Below are 15438 nucleotides of genomic sequence, written 5' to 3'. Positions count from 1 at the left end.
TCGGTTTTGCAAGCCTGCGATAAAAACACGCATTACGGCTGCCATACTGATTACATACGGAGGATGCAATGCGCAAAAAACGGTGACACACCCTGCCTACGGAGGAGCTATGGACCACTATTTTTGGGACTTTTCAGCGTATTACGGCCATAATATACGGACCGTATTTTCATACGCTGTGTGTGACTCCGGCCTTATAGGTCCGTGTAATCTGTGCGCTCCCATGAACACTGACATGTCTCCGTGTTTGGCACACGGAGACACAGTACACAAAAAATCAATGACATCTGCACTAGTGTTGAGCATTCCGATACCGCAAGTATCGGGTATCGGCCGATATTTGCGGTATCGGAATTCCGATACCGAGTTCCGATATTTTTGTGATATCGAGAATCGATATCGGGATTAAGATTTATGTGTAAAATAAAGAATAAAAAAAAAATATTGATATACTTACCCTCTGATGCACCCTGGTTGTCACCGCTGCAATCGCCATGCTTTCCTTCCTGAGAATGAGCGCGTTAATGACCTTCGATGACGTCGCGGCTTGTGATTGGTCGCGGTAGCGCCATGTGACCGCTCACGGGACCAATCACAAGCCGCGACGTCATCGAAGGTTATTAACGCGCTCATTCCAAAACACACAAAGGAATTAAACATATTCTGCTGCCTCACCACCACCGGAGCTGCTGCACACCCTGTTGCCTCACCACCACCCGAGCTGCCGCCTCACCACCATCGGAGTTGCTGCACCCCCGACCTTCTGTCTCTTTCTCATTATCCCATAGAATGTAAGACCGCAAGGATAGGGTCCTCTCCCCTCTGTACCAGTCTGTCATTGTAAAATTTGTGTACTGTAAATGATATCTGTAACTTTGTATGTAACCCCTTCTAATGTACAGCACCATGGAATTAATGGTGCTATATATATAATAAATAATAATAATAATATGTGCATTTCCACCACTTCCATCCATGACTGGATTGTTTGAGTCAGAGTTTCATATTATTGGAATTTACAAAAAAGGATATTTTTTAATTTTCCATATCAATAAATAAATCGTGTAAATAAAAAAATAGAAATCTTGAAATTTTTACAATGGCAACTAGACCTAAAGGTACCGTCACACTCAGCAACTTTACAACAAGAACGACAACGATCTGTGACGTTGCAGCCTCCTGGATAGCGATCTCGTTGTGTTTTACACGCAGCAGCGATCTGGATCCTGCTGTGATATCGCTGGTCAGAGCTAGAAGTCCAGAACTTGATTTGGTCATCAGGTCGGCATGTATCGTCGTGTTTGACAGCAAAAGCAATGATGCCAGCAATGTTTTACATGGAGCTAACAACCAGCTACAATGATAAGTGAGTGTTATGATACGGTGACCTAGGAGCTGCATGAGAACATTCACTGGAGAAAGTGGCCACTGTACTGACCGCAATCCTGAACTTAACACCGCAACTAGAAGTAGCCGTGGAGTGTACCTAACACACCTAGACACCTCGTCACAGCCGGAGAACTAAATACCCCTAAAGATGGAAATAGGAATACTATCTTGCCTCAGAGAAAATCCCCAAAGGATAGACAGCCCCCCACAAATATTGGCAGTGAGTCGGAGAGGAAAAAACATACACGGGCAGAAAACCAGGATTAGCACAGGAGGCCACTCTAGCTAGATAGTACAGGATAGGACAGAGTTCTGTGTGGTCAGTATAAAAACACTTCAAAACATCCACAGCAGAATATACAAAAACTTCCTACATCTATACTAAAAGATGTAGGAGCGTAAATCTGCAACTCCAGTGAATCCTACAATCAGAGCAGGAATAAAACTGAAACAAGCACACTGGCAGTGTGCCACAGAAACAAAAACCAAACACTTATCTTTGCTGAAATAGGCAGCAGGAGAAGCCAGAAAGTGATCCAACACTACACAAGGAACATTGACTACTGGCAAGGGCTAAAGGATCCTGCCCACTTAAATATCCCAGTTAGAATTGTAATCATCCGATACACCTGGGCAGGTCTGTGACTCAGAGACAACTGCATTCCCACCTACAACCACTGGAGGAAACCCAAGAGTAGAATTCACAACAGTGAGTCGCCGTTACGTCACTGGATCGCTCCTCCATCATTCTGGAGCTGCTGTGTTTGACGTCTCTACAGCGACCTAAACAGCGACGCTGCAGCGATCGGCTCGTTGTCTATATCGCTGCAGCGTCGCTGAGTGTGACGGTACCTTAACATTTAACTCAAATGTCCAGTTTCAGCAGTCTGACTATCATCTCAGATGGGATTACAATGAAATTTAACACCTGTTAATGTAGCTTGGAAATCCTCCTTATCTGTGTTTCCTTGGTCTGATTACTCTATGGACCTGCAGCAGCTGGATGTCATGGAAATGTTGTGCATACACAACTAAATCAGGTTTTAGCATAATCTTTTTAAAACACTTTTAAAGTATCTCTCCTGAATAATACCTTATTGCACTGTTTTTCTCCTCCTAGTTATTCTTGTAAGGTAATGGTGCACAGCAATGTCCTGGACATCATTGGAGCCAATGGCTCCTGCTTTTGTATGAAGAGGCTGGGATTTCAGTGCACATGATGACAGTAAGAAGACACAATGAGGATACAGGACTGGAGTCAGTGAGGAACACAGGGGCAAAAGAAGTCAGTGGTAAGGCAAGTATAAGTATTTTTTTATTATTATTTTGAACCTTTTGAAGTCCCCCCACAGTTTATCAAAATTGCATTCAGCTGGCAAGTATTTGAATTAAATTGTGGGGAAGGGAATAAAAAAATCAATTTTAATATATTCTCTTATCTGTAGTATAGATATTAGCATGGAAAAAATTACTACTAAAATATAAATCTGATTCAAATGATTAAGACAATGCAAAGTTAATTTTCTTATTGCACATTCCCTTTAAAATATCTGTCCTACAAGATATTTCAAGACATTTCTGAATCAAAGTTAATTTTGATATGCACCGTATAATACCTAATTCTAAGCTTATGTTCACACGTTTTGTATTTGCAGCAGAAAACTGCTGGAAATACTGATGTGTTGGCAGGAAAAACACAGTATTTTGCCACATTTTTTGCATGCTTCTTTTTTACTCCATTCATCATAAAGGGAACAACATTCTGTGAAAATGCTGAAAGGATATCCATCCTGCAGATTTAAAATTGCTTCATATCATGTTGTTTCATATTCAGCTTAACTCTGCTGCCCAACTAATCCACCTTTCTCTTCACTACTCCTCTGCTTTTTTCCTCTGCAAAACCCTTTGCTGGCTCCCAATACCCCAACAAAAATTGACCTGCACAGCCATCTATAATCTGTCTCCTCCGTATATCTCCACACTAATTTCCTGAAAACACATAACCGCTGATCCTCTAAAGACCTCCTCTCCTCTACACTTATGCTCCTAACCCAATCACCTCCAAAAATTCTTCAGAGTATTCCTATCCATTGGAATTCTGTCCCCAATACATACAACTTTAAAACTTTTCTCTAGAAAGACATCATACAACTTGCACTACCCTGCTGCCACTTCACCACCACCGGAACTGCTGAAAACCCCTCAATCTACTGTCTTCTTCCCCATTATCTTGCAGAATGTAAGCCCACAAGGGCAGGGATCTCTTTTCTGTGCCAGTCTTTGATCATTAGTTTTTTTTAATGTAATCTACATTTGTATTTTTTATGCAACCTATATTTTGGAGGGGGCTGGCTGACCACGTTAAGGATGCTCTGGCCACTAGGGAGATTCCCGCCACACTGGAAGAGTTAATAACAGTATCTACTCGCATCGACCTCCGTTTTCACGAGCGGAGGTTAGAGCGAGCCCAGTGTAGGCAGAGGTTTCGGCTGGCTCCCACCTTCGCCAAACCTTTGGAATCTCCAGTCCAGGCTCCTGAGTTCCAGGAACCTAAGGTGGTGTCACGAGCGGGATCTAAGTCCCAGACCGCTCGTGCACTCCAGGGTTGCCATGTATGCCAACAGTCAGGACATCTTGCCACCAGATGTCATCAGCGGTCGAGGAAACGTCAGCGTCTAGTGGTAGTAGGTGGAGTTGCACTAGACACTGCGACGTTTGCCTCCAAATTGTCCTTTAAGGGGACAATTACCTTTGGCTCATCCTCCCACTCGGTAGACCTCTGCGTGGATTCTGGGGCGGAGGGCAATTTTATGTCTTCTGCCTTCGCCCAACGTCATGCAACACCCCTGGTTATGCTATCTCAACCAGTAACGGTACGAGTGGTGAATGGGTCGACACTCCCCGCACAGATAACACATCAGACCACCCCTGTTACTCTGTCCATGTCGCCATCCCATCAGGAGATTATTTCTCTGCTCATCATTCCTGATGGTATTGATGAGGTCCTGTTGGGGATACCTTGGCTACGGTACCACTCTCCTCACATCGAGTGGTCCTCAGGCAGAATTCTGGGATGGGGTGAATCATGTGGGGGTAGGTGTCACCGAGAGTGCGTTCAGGTTGCTACTACTGAGGTACCCGCAGATCTATCCTCTCTCCTCAAGCAATATTGGTCTTACGCAGATGTGTTCTCCAAAAAGGCGGCGGAGACCCTTCCGCCCCATTGCCCCTATGACTGTCCTATCGATCTCTTGCCTGGTGCGGAGCCTCCCCGGGGTCGAATTTATCCATTATCTCTCCCGGAGACGGAGGCCATGTCTCAGTACATTCAAGAGAATCTGGCAAGAGGGTTTATCAGGAAGTCAGTGTCACCTGCTGGGGCAGGGTTCTTCTTCGTGCAGAAGAAGAATGGGGAACTACGTCCATGCATAGACTACAGGGGTCTTAACGCTATCACCGTTATGATTAAGTATCCTTTGCCCTTGATGTCTGAGCTCTTCGATAGGCTTCGGGGAGCTAGATTGTTTACTAAATTAGATCTGCGGGGTGCTTACAACCTGATTCGCATCCGTGAGGGGGACGAATGGAAAACGGCGTTTAACACCAGAGATGGACACTATGAGTATCTGGTGATGCCCTTCGGGCTCTGTAATGCCCCAGCCGTTATTCAAGACTTTGTCAACGACATCTTCCGGGATATGCTTTCCACCTCAGTTGTAGTCTATCTGGATGATATTCTCATCTTTTCTCCAGATATTGACTCCCACCGGAGAGATGTTGGCAGAGTCTTCGACCTCCTACGGGCAAACTCTCTTTACGCTAAGTTGGAGAAGTGTATGTTTGAGCAGGAGTCTTTGCCGTTCCTGGGCTATATCATCTCCGCCCAGGGATTGGCTATGGATCCTGCCAAACTACAGGCTGTGATGGACTGGCAAGAGCCCCATTCTCTTAAAGCGGTGCAGCGCTTTATGGGGTTCATTAACTATTACCGCCAGTTCATTCCCCACTTCTCAACTCTGGTAGCTCCCTTGGTAGCCCTCACCAAGAAGGGAGCGAATCCTAAATTGTGGTCGGAAGAGGTCTCCAAGGCCTTCACTTCTATTAAGTCCCACTTTGCTAGCGCTCCCATCTTACATTGTCCCGATGTGGATAAGCCATTCCTAATGGAGGTGGATGCCTCATCCGTTGGTGCTGGAGCAGTCCTCTATCAGAAGGATGCTCAAGGTCGGAAACATCCATGCTTCTTCTTCTCTAAGACCTTCTTGCCAGCGGAGAGAAACTACTCCATCGGGGATAGGGAGCTGCTAGCAATGAAGTTGGCCTTTTCAGAGTGGAGACATCTTCTGGAAGGTGCGCGGTTTCCCTTCCAGGTTTACACTGACCACAAAAATTTGGTCTACTTACAAACAGCCCAGCGGCTAAATTCTCGCCAAGCCAGATGGTCCTTGTTCTTTTCCCGGTTCCACTTTTCTCTTCATTTTCTCGCCGGGGAGAAGAATATTCGTGCTGATGCTCTCTCTCGCTCCCTTATGTCAACTGAAGAGGAGGAAGAGGAGCCTCGGCTTATTGTTCCTTCTGAGAGCCTGAGAACCGTTGCGCCGGTTTCGCTTGAGTCTGTGCCTCCGGGCAAGACTTTTGTGCCCATTAATTTGCGACCGGAGGTTCTCTCTTGGGCTCATTCGTCCAGAGTAGGTGGACACTTTGGGACAAAGAGGACAGCTGAGCTACTGGCGAGGACGTACTGGTGGCCGCATATGGTCCGGGACGTCAGGGATTATATTCTGGCGTGTGTATCCTGCGCCAAAAATAAATCTCCGCGTCAAAGGCCAGCTGGGTTGCTCTATCCCTTGCCGGTGGCAGATAGGCCCTGGGAGATGGTCGGGATGGACTTTGTCGTGGGATTGCCCAAGTCTCGCGGCTGTACCATCATCTGGGTCATCACCGATCATTTCTCGAAAATGGTGCATTTGGTGCCGCTACCACGGTTACCTTCTGCACGGGCCTTGGCTGCGTTGTTCATTAAGCACATCTTCCGCCTACATGGTATGCCTGACAAAATTGTCAGTGACCGGGGTCCCCAGTTTGCGTCTCGGTTCTGGAGAGAGCTATGTCGTCTTCTCAGTATTGAGTTGAATCTCTCTTCCGCTTATCATCCCGAGACGAATGGGTTGGTAGAGAAGGCCAACCAGACCTTGGTCACATACCTGCGACATTTTGTTTCAGCCAGGCAGGATGACTGGGCATCCTTGCTATCATGGGCAGAGTTTGCGCTGAACAACGCCGTAGCCGACTCCACTGGACAAACCCCATTCCTCCTCAACTATGGTCAGCATCCACGGGTACCTGTGCCTATGCCCGTGTCTTCCGCAGACTCCACGGTGGCAGACTGGGCTGTGGAGGCACGGGATATTTGGGACCGCACTCAGGATGCCATTCGGGCCTCTAAGGAGAGAATGAGGTCCTCCGCCGATGCTCATCGGCGCCCCGCTCCGACCTTTGCTCCTGGCGACTTGGTGTGGCTCTCCGCCCGTAACATCAGGCTGCGAGTTGAGTCCACTAAATTTGCTCCTCGCTACTTGGGTCCCTTCAAGGTCCTCGAACAGGTTAATCCTGTGGTCTACCGTCTGGCCCTTCCTCCACGCCTTGGTATCACCGACACCTTTCATGTGTCCCTCCTTAAGCCCGTATACATGTCCCGGTTTTCTGAGTCATCTGCCGGGACATCGGGTTCGTCTACGGACGATTTCGAGGTGAACGCTATCTTGGGGTGCAAGGTGGTACGTGGCAAAAAATGTTTTTGGGTGGACTGGAAGGGTTACGGCCCTGAGGATAGGTCCTGGGAGCCTGCTGAGCACATTCGGGCTCCGCAGCTCATTGCTGCCTTCGAACGTAGCGAGGCCCAAGGAGGGGGGGCCCTAGGAGGGGGGGTAATGTTAGGGGTCGAGTTCCCGCTTCTGCACAGGGGGAATCTCGAGCCACCTCCGCTGCGGTCTCCCATTCTTGCCCAGACGCAGTGGAGTCTGCTCAGCAAAGACGTCGGTCCCAGCGTCTTGCTCATTCTCACTCTGTTCTGAGAGTTACTGCTGCTTCTCCAGTCTCTGCCATTAAAGTCAGTGCTGGTCAGCAGCGAGCGGACTTCTCTGGGACTAACTTCTTGTCTGCACGTACTGACCATGCACAGGGTAAGATCTCCTGTTGGAGATCGAGGGTCATGTGCTCAGGCTCTGCAGCACATTCCATTGGTCCTCTTGGCAGGTCTTGGAAGGGCAAAGGTGCTGTGGCCACTTCCTGTGCTGCTGCTATATAAACTGCGCATGACCGCACGGCCATGCGCTAGTATTGTCTTTCAATCGCTAATGTGTGTATGTTGTGAGTGCAAGTCGTCCTTGGATACCCCTACCCTATTGAATGACTGTTCGCGGAAGGTGTATGGCTGCTACCTAGCGCCCGACTTATCCTACAGCACTAGTCACACATTATAGCGTCCAGTTGCTGTGACCGCCAGTACGGCGCCGTGCACTTCCTCTGTGCTTTCCTTACCCAAGCCTGGGTGGTTAGTGGCGTTCGTCAGTGCGGCACTGCATGCACTCTTGTGCCTTAATATTGCTCTTCAGTCTCCTTACACACCCAGTTGCGGTGTTGTGCCAGCAAGGGTCTAATCGGACTTCAATCCTAGTTGGGGTTGGGTTCGCTGACTACTTGCTCGCGCATTAGGTGCGGTACCGCGGTCCCGTGCCTTAACAGGATTGTTTCTTTCACGCTGGGTGAGGTTAACCCACGCGGGTATACTTTAGTGTACCGCCATATAGTCTGCTAATTGCTAGCAGCAGGTTTTCACCTGCACGGTGGACCCCGGACTGCGAACGCATCTATACCATCTGTCTTGGTGCGTTCCGCCAGTCCTAACAGTGAGCCTTACTTCTATACCCAGAAAAAATAGTTGAACAAACTATTAAACAGCATGTATGTACAATACATACTTGGATAAGAGTACCATCATTAACCAGAGCCAGCATGGGTTTGTAGAAAACAAGTCATGTCAGACTTATCTAATTTCCTTCTATGATGAAATAACTGACTGGGTAGACCTGAAAAATGAGGTAGATATAGTATATCTGGACTTCAGCAAAGCATTTGATAAAGTATTTCATACTATCCTTACTGAAAAAATGACCAAGTGTGGGATTTACAAGGCTATGGTTAGGTGTAGTCATAACTGGCTCAATGATCGTACCCAAAGAGGGGTGAGAAATGGTTGCATATCCAATTGGAAAAGTGCTTCAAGTGGTGTACCACAAGGGACTGTCCGGGCCCCAGTGTTGTTCAACTTTTTTGGAAATGATCTAGATAAGGGAACTGAAGGTAAACTAATCAAATTTGCAGATGATGCAAACGTAGTAGGGTTTGCAAACATTAGCAAAGACAGACAAATAATTAAAAAGGATCTAGCATACCCCCAGCGACATAGCACGTGGACAAAAGAGGCGCTATCACTCCAACCCGACACACAGCTCATAACATTGGCGACCAACGGTCGCTCTACGCGGACATACCACACCTTTATGCATTGGACCCTTATAATCCAGGCATCATAAAATTTCCTCTGAGTCACTATATTTTGAGGGATATCTACAATATTGAACCTGTTCATTCTGGTGAAGGCCCAATGGTGGGCAGAAAACTTTAAACTATACATTGTCTGGATGCAAAACAAATTTACACAAAATAATATTTTCAAAGCTTTGGGTGCCAAGTTTATTTTGACTATTGACCCACTGACAAATCGTTCACGCTGGAGGATCTTGCAGGTAGCAGAAATTCTGCACGGGATCTCTAGACACTTTCTCGTCTCTCACATGTGCTCAGGGTTAATCTTCTCTCATCAATAAAGAATACAGGGTGCCAATGTCACATCTACCAATCTTGGTGTTCTCTTGCAAATGCCAATCACCCTGCACAGTGTTTGGCTGTAAACACCACATCCACTTGTGGATGCTGGGCCCTCATACCACCAGGAATGCTTTCATGGATGTTAGTGGCCTGCTTGAGGTCAGTTTGCAGTACTCTGGCACTGCTCCTCCTGTTTTTCCTTGCTCAACGGAGGAGGCAGCGGTCCTGCTGCTGGGGTGTTGCCATTATATGGCCCCCTCCATGTCTCCTGATGTATTGGCCTGACGTCTGGTATCTGCTACATGCTGTGGACACTATAAGACACAAAAATTCCCTACACAATGGAATAAGTAGTGAGTCGAAAACCACTCAAATATAATGAGAATGACAATAAACCACACCAGGCTGATTAGAGGAAAAAGGGAAATCAAAAAGTATGTTAGACTAAAAATTGCAAATTTTATTAGCAAAATGCATTAAAATAATAACAGACTAACATCGCTATTAGAAGAAACTACAGGGATCCCCCAAAAATAAAAGAAAAGCATTGCAAAAGCACATAAAAAATTACAGATTTACGTAAATAACTATTATTAGGCAAATTGATGCTTAGCACACAGCCCAAGACAATCAAAGCCACTACTCAGCCCAATGTATGGAGTTAATCTCTAGTGAGGGAGTAAAAAACAGGCATAACAGGGCAAAATACTGCATAAAGTGTGTGTACAGTTATGGCCAAAAGATTTGAGAATGACACCAAAATTATATTTTCACATGATCTGCTGCCCTCTGGTTTTTATTAGTGTTTGTCTGATGTTTATATCACAAACAGAAATATAATTGCAATCATATTATGAGTACCAATAGGTTATATTGACAGTTAGAATGAGTTAATGCAGCAAGTCAATATTTGCAGTGTTGGCCCTTCTTCTTCAAGACCTCTGCAATTCTCCCTGGCATGCTCTCAATCAACTTCTGGACCAAATCCTGACTGATAGCAGTCCATTCTTGCATAATCAATGCTAGCATTTTGTCAGAATTTGTTGGTTTTTGTTTGTCCACCCATCTCTTGATGATTGACCACAAGTTCTCAATGGGATTAAGATCTGGGGAGTTTCCAGGCCATGGACCCAAAATCTCTATGTTTTGTTCCATGAGCCATTTAGTTATCACCTTTGCTCTATGGCAAGGTGCTCCATCATGCTGGAAAAGGCATTGTTGGGCGCCAAACTGCTCTTAGACGGTTGGGAGAAGTTGCTCTTGGAGGACATTCTGGTACCATTCTTTATTCATGGCTGTGTTTTTAGGCAAGACTGTGAGTGAGCTGATTCCCTTGGCTGAGAAGCAACCCCACACATGAATGGTTTCAGGATGCTTTACAGTTGGCATGAGACAAGACTGGTGGTATCGCTCACCTCTTCTCCGAATAAGCTGTTTTCCAGATGTCCCAAACAATTGAAAAGGGGATTCATCAGAGAAAATGACTTTGCCCCAGTCCTCAGCAGTCCACTCCCTGTACCTTTTGCAGAATATCAGTCGGTCCCTGATGTTTTTTTCTGGAGAGAAGTGGCTTCTTTGCTGCCCTCCTTGATACCAGGCCTTGCTCAAAGAGTCTCCACCTCACAGTGCGTGCAGAAGCACTCACACCAGCCTGCTGCCATTCCTGAGCAAGCTCGGCACTGCTCGTAGTCCGATCCCGCAGCTGAAACAGTTTTAAGATACGGTCCTGGTGCTTGCTGGTCTTTCTTGGGCCCTGGAGCCTTTTTGACAACAATGGAAGCTCTCTCCTTGAAGTTCTTGATGATGCGATAGATTGTTGACTGAGGTGCAATCTTTGTAGCTGCGATACTCTTCCCTGTTAGGCCATTTTTGTGCAGTGCAATGATGGCTGCACGTGTTTCTTTAGAGATAACCATGGTTAACTGAAGAGAAATAATGATACCAAGCACCAGCCTCCTTTTAAAGTGTCCAGTGATGTCATTCTTACTTAATCATGACTGATTGATCGCCAGCCCTGTCCTCATCAACATCCACACCTGTGTTAATGGATCAATCACTAAAACGATGTTAGCTGCTCCTTTTACGGCAGGACTGCAATGATGTTGAAATGTGTTTTGGGGGTTAAAGTTCAATTTCTGGGCAAATATTGACTTTGCAAGTACAGTAATTGCTGTTAAGCTGGTCACTCTGACATTCAGGAGTATATGCAAATTGCCATTAGAAAAAATGAAACAGTAGACTTTGAAAAAATTAATATTTGTCTCATTCTCAAAATGTTTGTCCATGACTGTAGTGCATAAGTGAAAATATCCATAAGGTGCATGTGTTGGGCAAGAACTTCCATCCTCAGTGCGATCACCTGGCCTGCCGCTTCAATGCACGTTTTGCAGTAACTTCATTAGGAGGCATGACTGTGCGTAACACAGCTACCCTTCTTGCCACAGCTCACATTGATGTACTGTCCTGGATGAGCTGCAGTACCTGAGCAACTTCTGTGGGTTGTAGGCACATGCAACTGTACCTCTAGGCATGAGAGCTTTGACAAAAATGCAGAAGTGACCAAAACAACAGCCAAAAAGGATAAGCACAGTGAAATGGAGTGTGGTCACCACCTGCAGAACCACTCCTTTATAGGGGGTGTCTTGCTGATTGCCTATCATTTCTACCTGTTGTCTGTTCCATTTGCACAGCAGCAGGAGAAGTTGATTCACAATCATTGTTGCCTCATAACTGGACAGGTTGATTTCACAGAACTGTAATTGACTTAGAGTCACATTGTGTTGTTTTGTTTAAGTATTCCCTTTATTTTTTTGAGCAGAGTATATACAAGTGTTTCTCACTAAATTAGAATCTCATAAAAATGTTAGTTTATTTCAGTTCTTCAATACAATAAGTGAAACTCATATATTTTATAGTCATTACAAACAGAAACGGCTGTTAACAGATGTTTCTGTATGTAATGACTCTATATAATATATGAGTTTATATTAGAAATATTAACAGAAATAAACACTTGAAATAGATCACTCTATTTGTAAGGACTATAATGTACAGTATGAGTTTCACTTTTTGTATTGCAGAAGTGAAATAAATTAACTCTTTGATGATATTTTAATTTATTGAGAAGCGCTTGTATATGTGAGAAAGATTGCAGCATTCTGTACATGATCTATGCAGAATTTGAAAGTCTTGAGCCATGAGAGCTAAGTCTATTAGGGTAAATTTTCATCAACAAAGATATGCCTTATAATGGCTAATTGGTCTATTTGTGCACTAAATACCTCAATTCATTAAGCATAGCAGTTATGCAGTTCAATATTCATACATTCAATGTTTGCATATATCTTTGCGCACACAATATACTGCTATATACGCTGCATTTTTAGTGTATATGCTTGCTCACTAAATACCTCTATAGTGTAGACTATATAGCAGTAATGCGGTTACAAATTTGATATTCGTAAATTCGCTTGACATACTTACGACCAGGCCCCAAAATATCCTGAAAACTGAAAATATTTATCCACTGCTAAAAATATTTGACTTAATGCAATTAAATATGTATGAATATGTTCAAAAATCTTAACTCTTGATACACTAATCTTTTTTTCCAGAATTATTTTGCTTTTGTTTCCACTTTTCATATCAATTTATAAAAGGCAAGCTGCAAAATGTCTACTTTTATTTTATCAACATAAATCAAACCTGTATATATTAAGGAGATTGCGATATGATCTAGAGGTCCTGGATGAGGCTGCCGAATATTTCTATAAAAGATTAATTTTAGCTAAAACATCACTTTTTCTAAGAAAAAAAATCGAGAAAATACATCAATGTTTAGATATATATCTTTGGTATTCATATACCAAAGAGTGTACTGTAAAGAATCACTTTCTTCATCGCTTTATCAAGCTGCGATAGAATATATGTTTCAAAATGCTTCAACATTTTCAGAACAAATTTCCAACTGTCTCTTTGAAGAGAGGAAAAAATGAATTTGTAAAGTTGATTTATGTTCTAGGACTTGCCTAACTTGTAAAAGATGCATACAATGTCCCCTGGGATACATTACAACAAGCTCTTTGTGCAGTAATTTAAGCACTAGATCTCCAGATAAAGGGCACTGAGGCTCCAAATAAATTAACATAAGAAGCCAGTAGATGGCAGTAGTATATAGTGATTTAATATATTATGTTATTTTGTGAACTTGCCTCACATTAATCATAGATTCAGAAAAGTCTGAACATTGCAAACTGACATAGACCTTGCTTTACCTCAATCAATCTTTATTCGCCACTAGATTAAAGTGGTTAGATATGGTATACCTGATTGCCTCGGGTCTAAGATAAAGCTTATAAATAACAGCATTTACGTTATATCCTTTTATTCTTTTTCGTATTATTGCTGTTTGGATGTAATCTGTTTATCCTTGATTAGATTGTTTGACCATTCAATATGTCCATTACTTCTTTGTAAGCCATGGTGATTTACTGCATTGTAAGCTCCTCGGCTTATTATTCCCCAGCAACCAAGTTCAGTTCTTTAACAATATCTTTGTTGAGGTATTTTAATCACAGATACAGTCGATTTGAGTAATACTAGAAATATAGTGTTTTTACATTGCAGGCAATAAATTTGTGTGCGCTGACATTTTTGTTTATGCAGCTTTATGTTTTGATGAAAAATTCACGGATAACAAAAAAAAATTAAAAATTCATCGTACCACAGATACAACATATTGTTTATGTATGAAAACAAGTAAAATACACTGAAGCTATGCATAAGGGTATATGTACACATTAAGCAGTTGCTGCAGACATTTTTGTGTGTTTTTCACCAGTTATAGGCTATGTTCATAAACCGTTTTTGTTGCTTTTTCTGCAATCAAAACTTGTGTTTGCAGTTAAAATGCTGTGTTCAAAACACCGAACACATGTGGGGTATTTTAGCAAGGTTTTCAATGCCTTTTTGCAGCCATTTTTGTATGAGGATTATGTGTGCTTTTTCTACAGTACATGTTTAATAAAGTTAGTTTTATTCACCAAAATTGCTTAAAAATGCAGCAAAAAAATAGCACAATTTTGCAGTGTTTTTTTTTCACTTTCCTTTTGCTTTTGTATGGGTAAAAATATGCTCAAAGGTTTGACATTCTACAGATATTAAAAACAGTACAGAGTTCCAATTCAGTGTGGAAAGAAAAAAAAAAACAAGCATGGGCAGGAGATTTCTGTAATCCTATAACTTTTACTGGTACTGTAAAAAACAGTTATTAATTTCCATGAAAAATTGCTTAAAAAAAAAACATCGCAAACAGTCATAAAATGGGTCAGAAACACTGCAAAAGCATGCTACGTTCCCACAATAGACTTATGATTAGTTTTTTTATGCTGCATATTTTTAAAAAAATGCAAGTAAACTTTTTTGCTTAACCCCTTTACCCCCAAGGGTGGTTTGCACGTTAATGACCAGGCCAATTTTTACAATTCTGACCACTGTCCAATTATGAGGTCATAACTCTGGAACACTTCAACGGATCCCAGTTATTCTGACAGTGTTTTCTCGTGACATATTGTACTTCATGATAGTGGTAAAATTGCTTTGATATTACCTGTGTTTATTTGTGAAAAAAACAGAAATTTGGCAAAAAATTTTTTCAATTTCGCAATTTTCCAACTTTTAATTTTTATGCAATTAAATCACAGAGATATGTCACACTAAATACTTCACAAGTAACATTTCCCCCATGTCTACATTACATTAGCACAATTTTAGAATCAAAATTTTTTTTTGTTAGGGAGTTATAAGGGTTAAAAGTTGGACAGCAATTTCTCATTTTTACAACAACATTTTTTTTTAGGGACCACATCTAATTTGAAGTCATTTTGGGGGGTCTATATGATAGAAAATACCCAAGTGTGACACCATTCTAAAAACTGCACCCCTCAAGGTGCTCAAAACCACATTCAAGAAGTTTATTAACTCTTTATGTGTTTCACAGGAATTTTTGGAATGTTTAAATAAAAATGAACATTTAACTTTTTTTCACACAAAAAATAATTCAGCTCCAATTTGCTTTATTTTACCAAGGGTAACAGGAGAAAATGGACGCCAAAACTTGTTGTACAATTTGTCCTGAGTACGCCGATACCCCATATGTGG

This window comes from Ranitomeya imitator, chromosome 3, assembly GCF_032444005.1.
Source record: "Ranitomeya imitator isolate aRanImi1 chromosome 3, aRanImi1.pri, whole genome shotgun sequence".
NCBI classification, from domain to species: Eukaryota; Metazoa; Chordata; class Amphibia; order Anura; family Dendrobatidae; genus Ranitomeya; species Ranitomeya imitator.
This window is presented reverse-complemented; position numbering follows the sequence as displayed.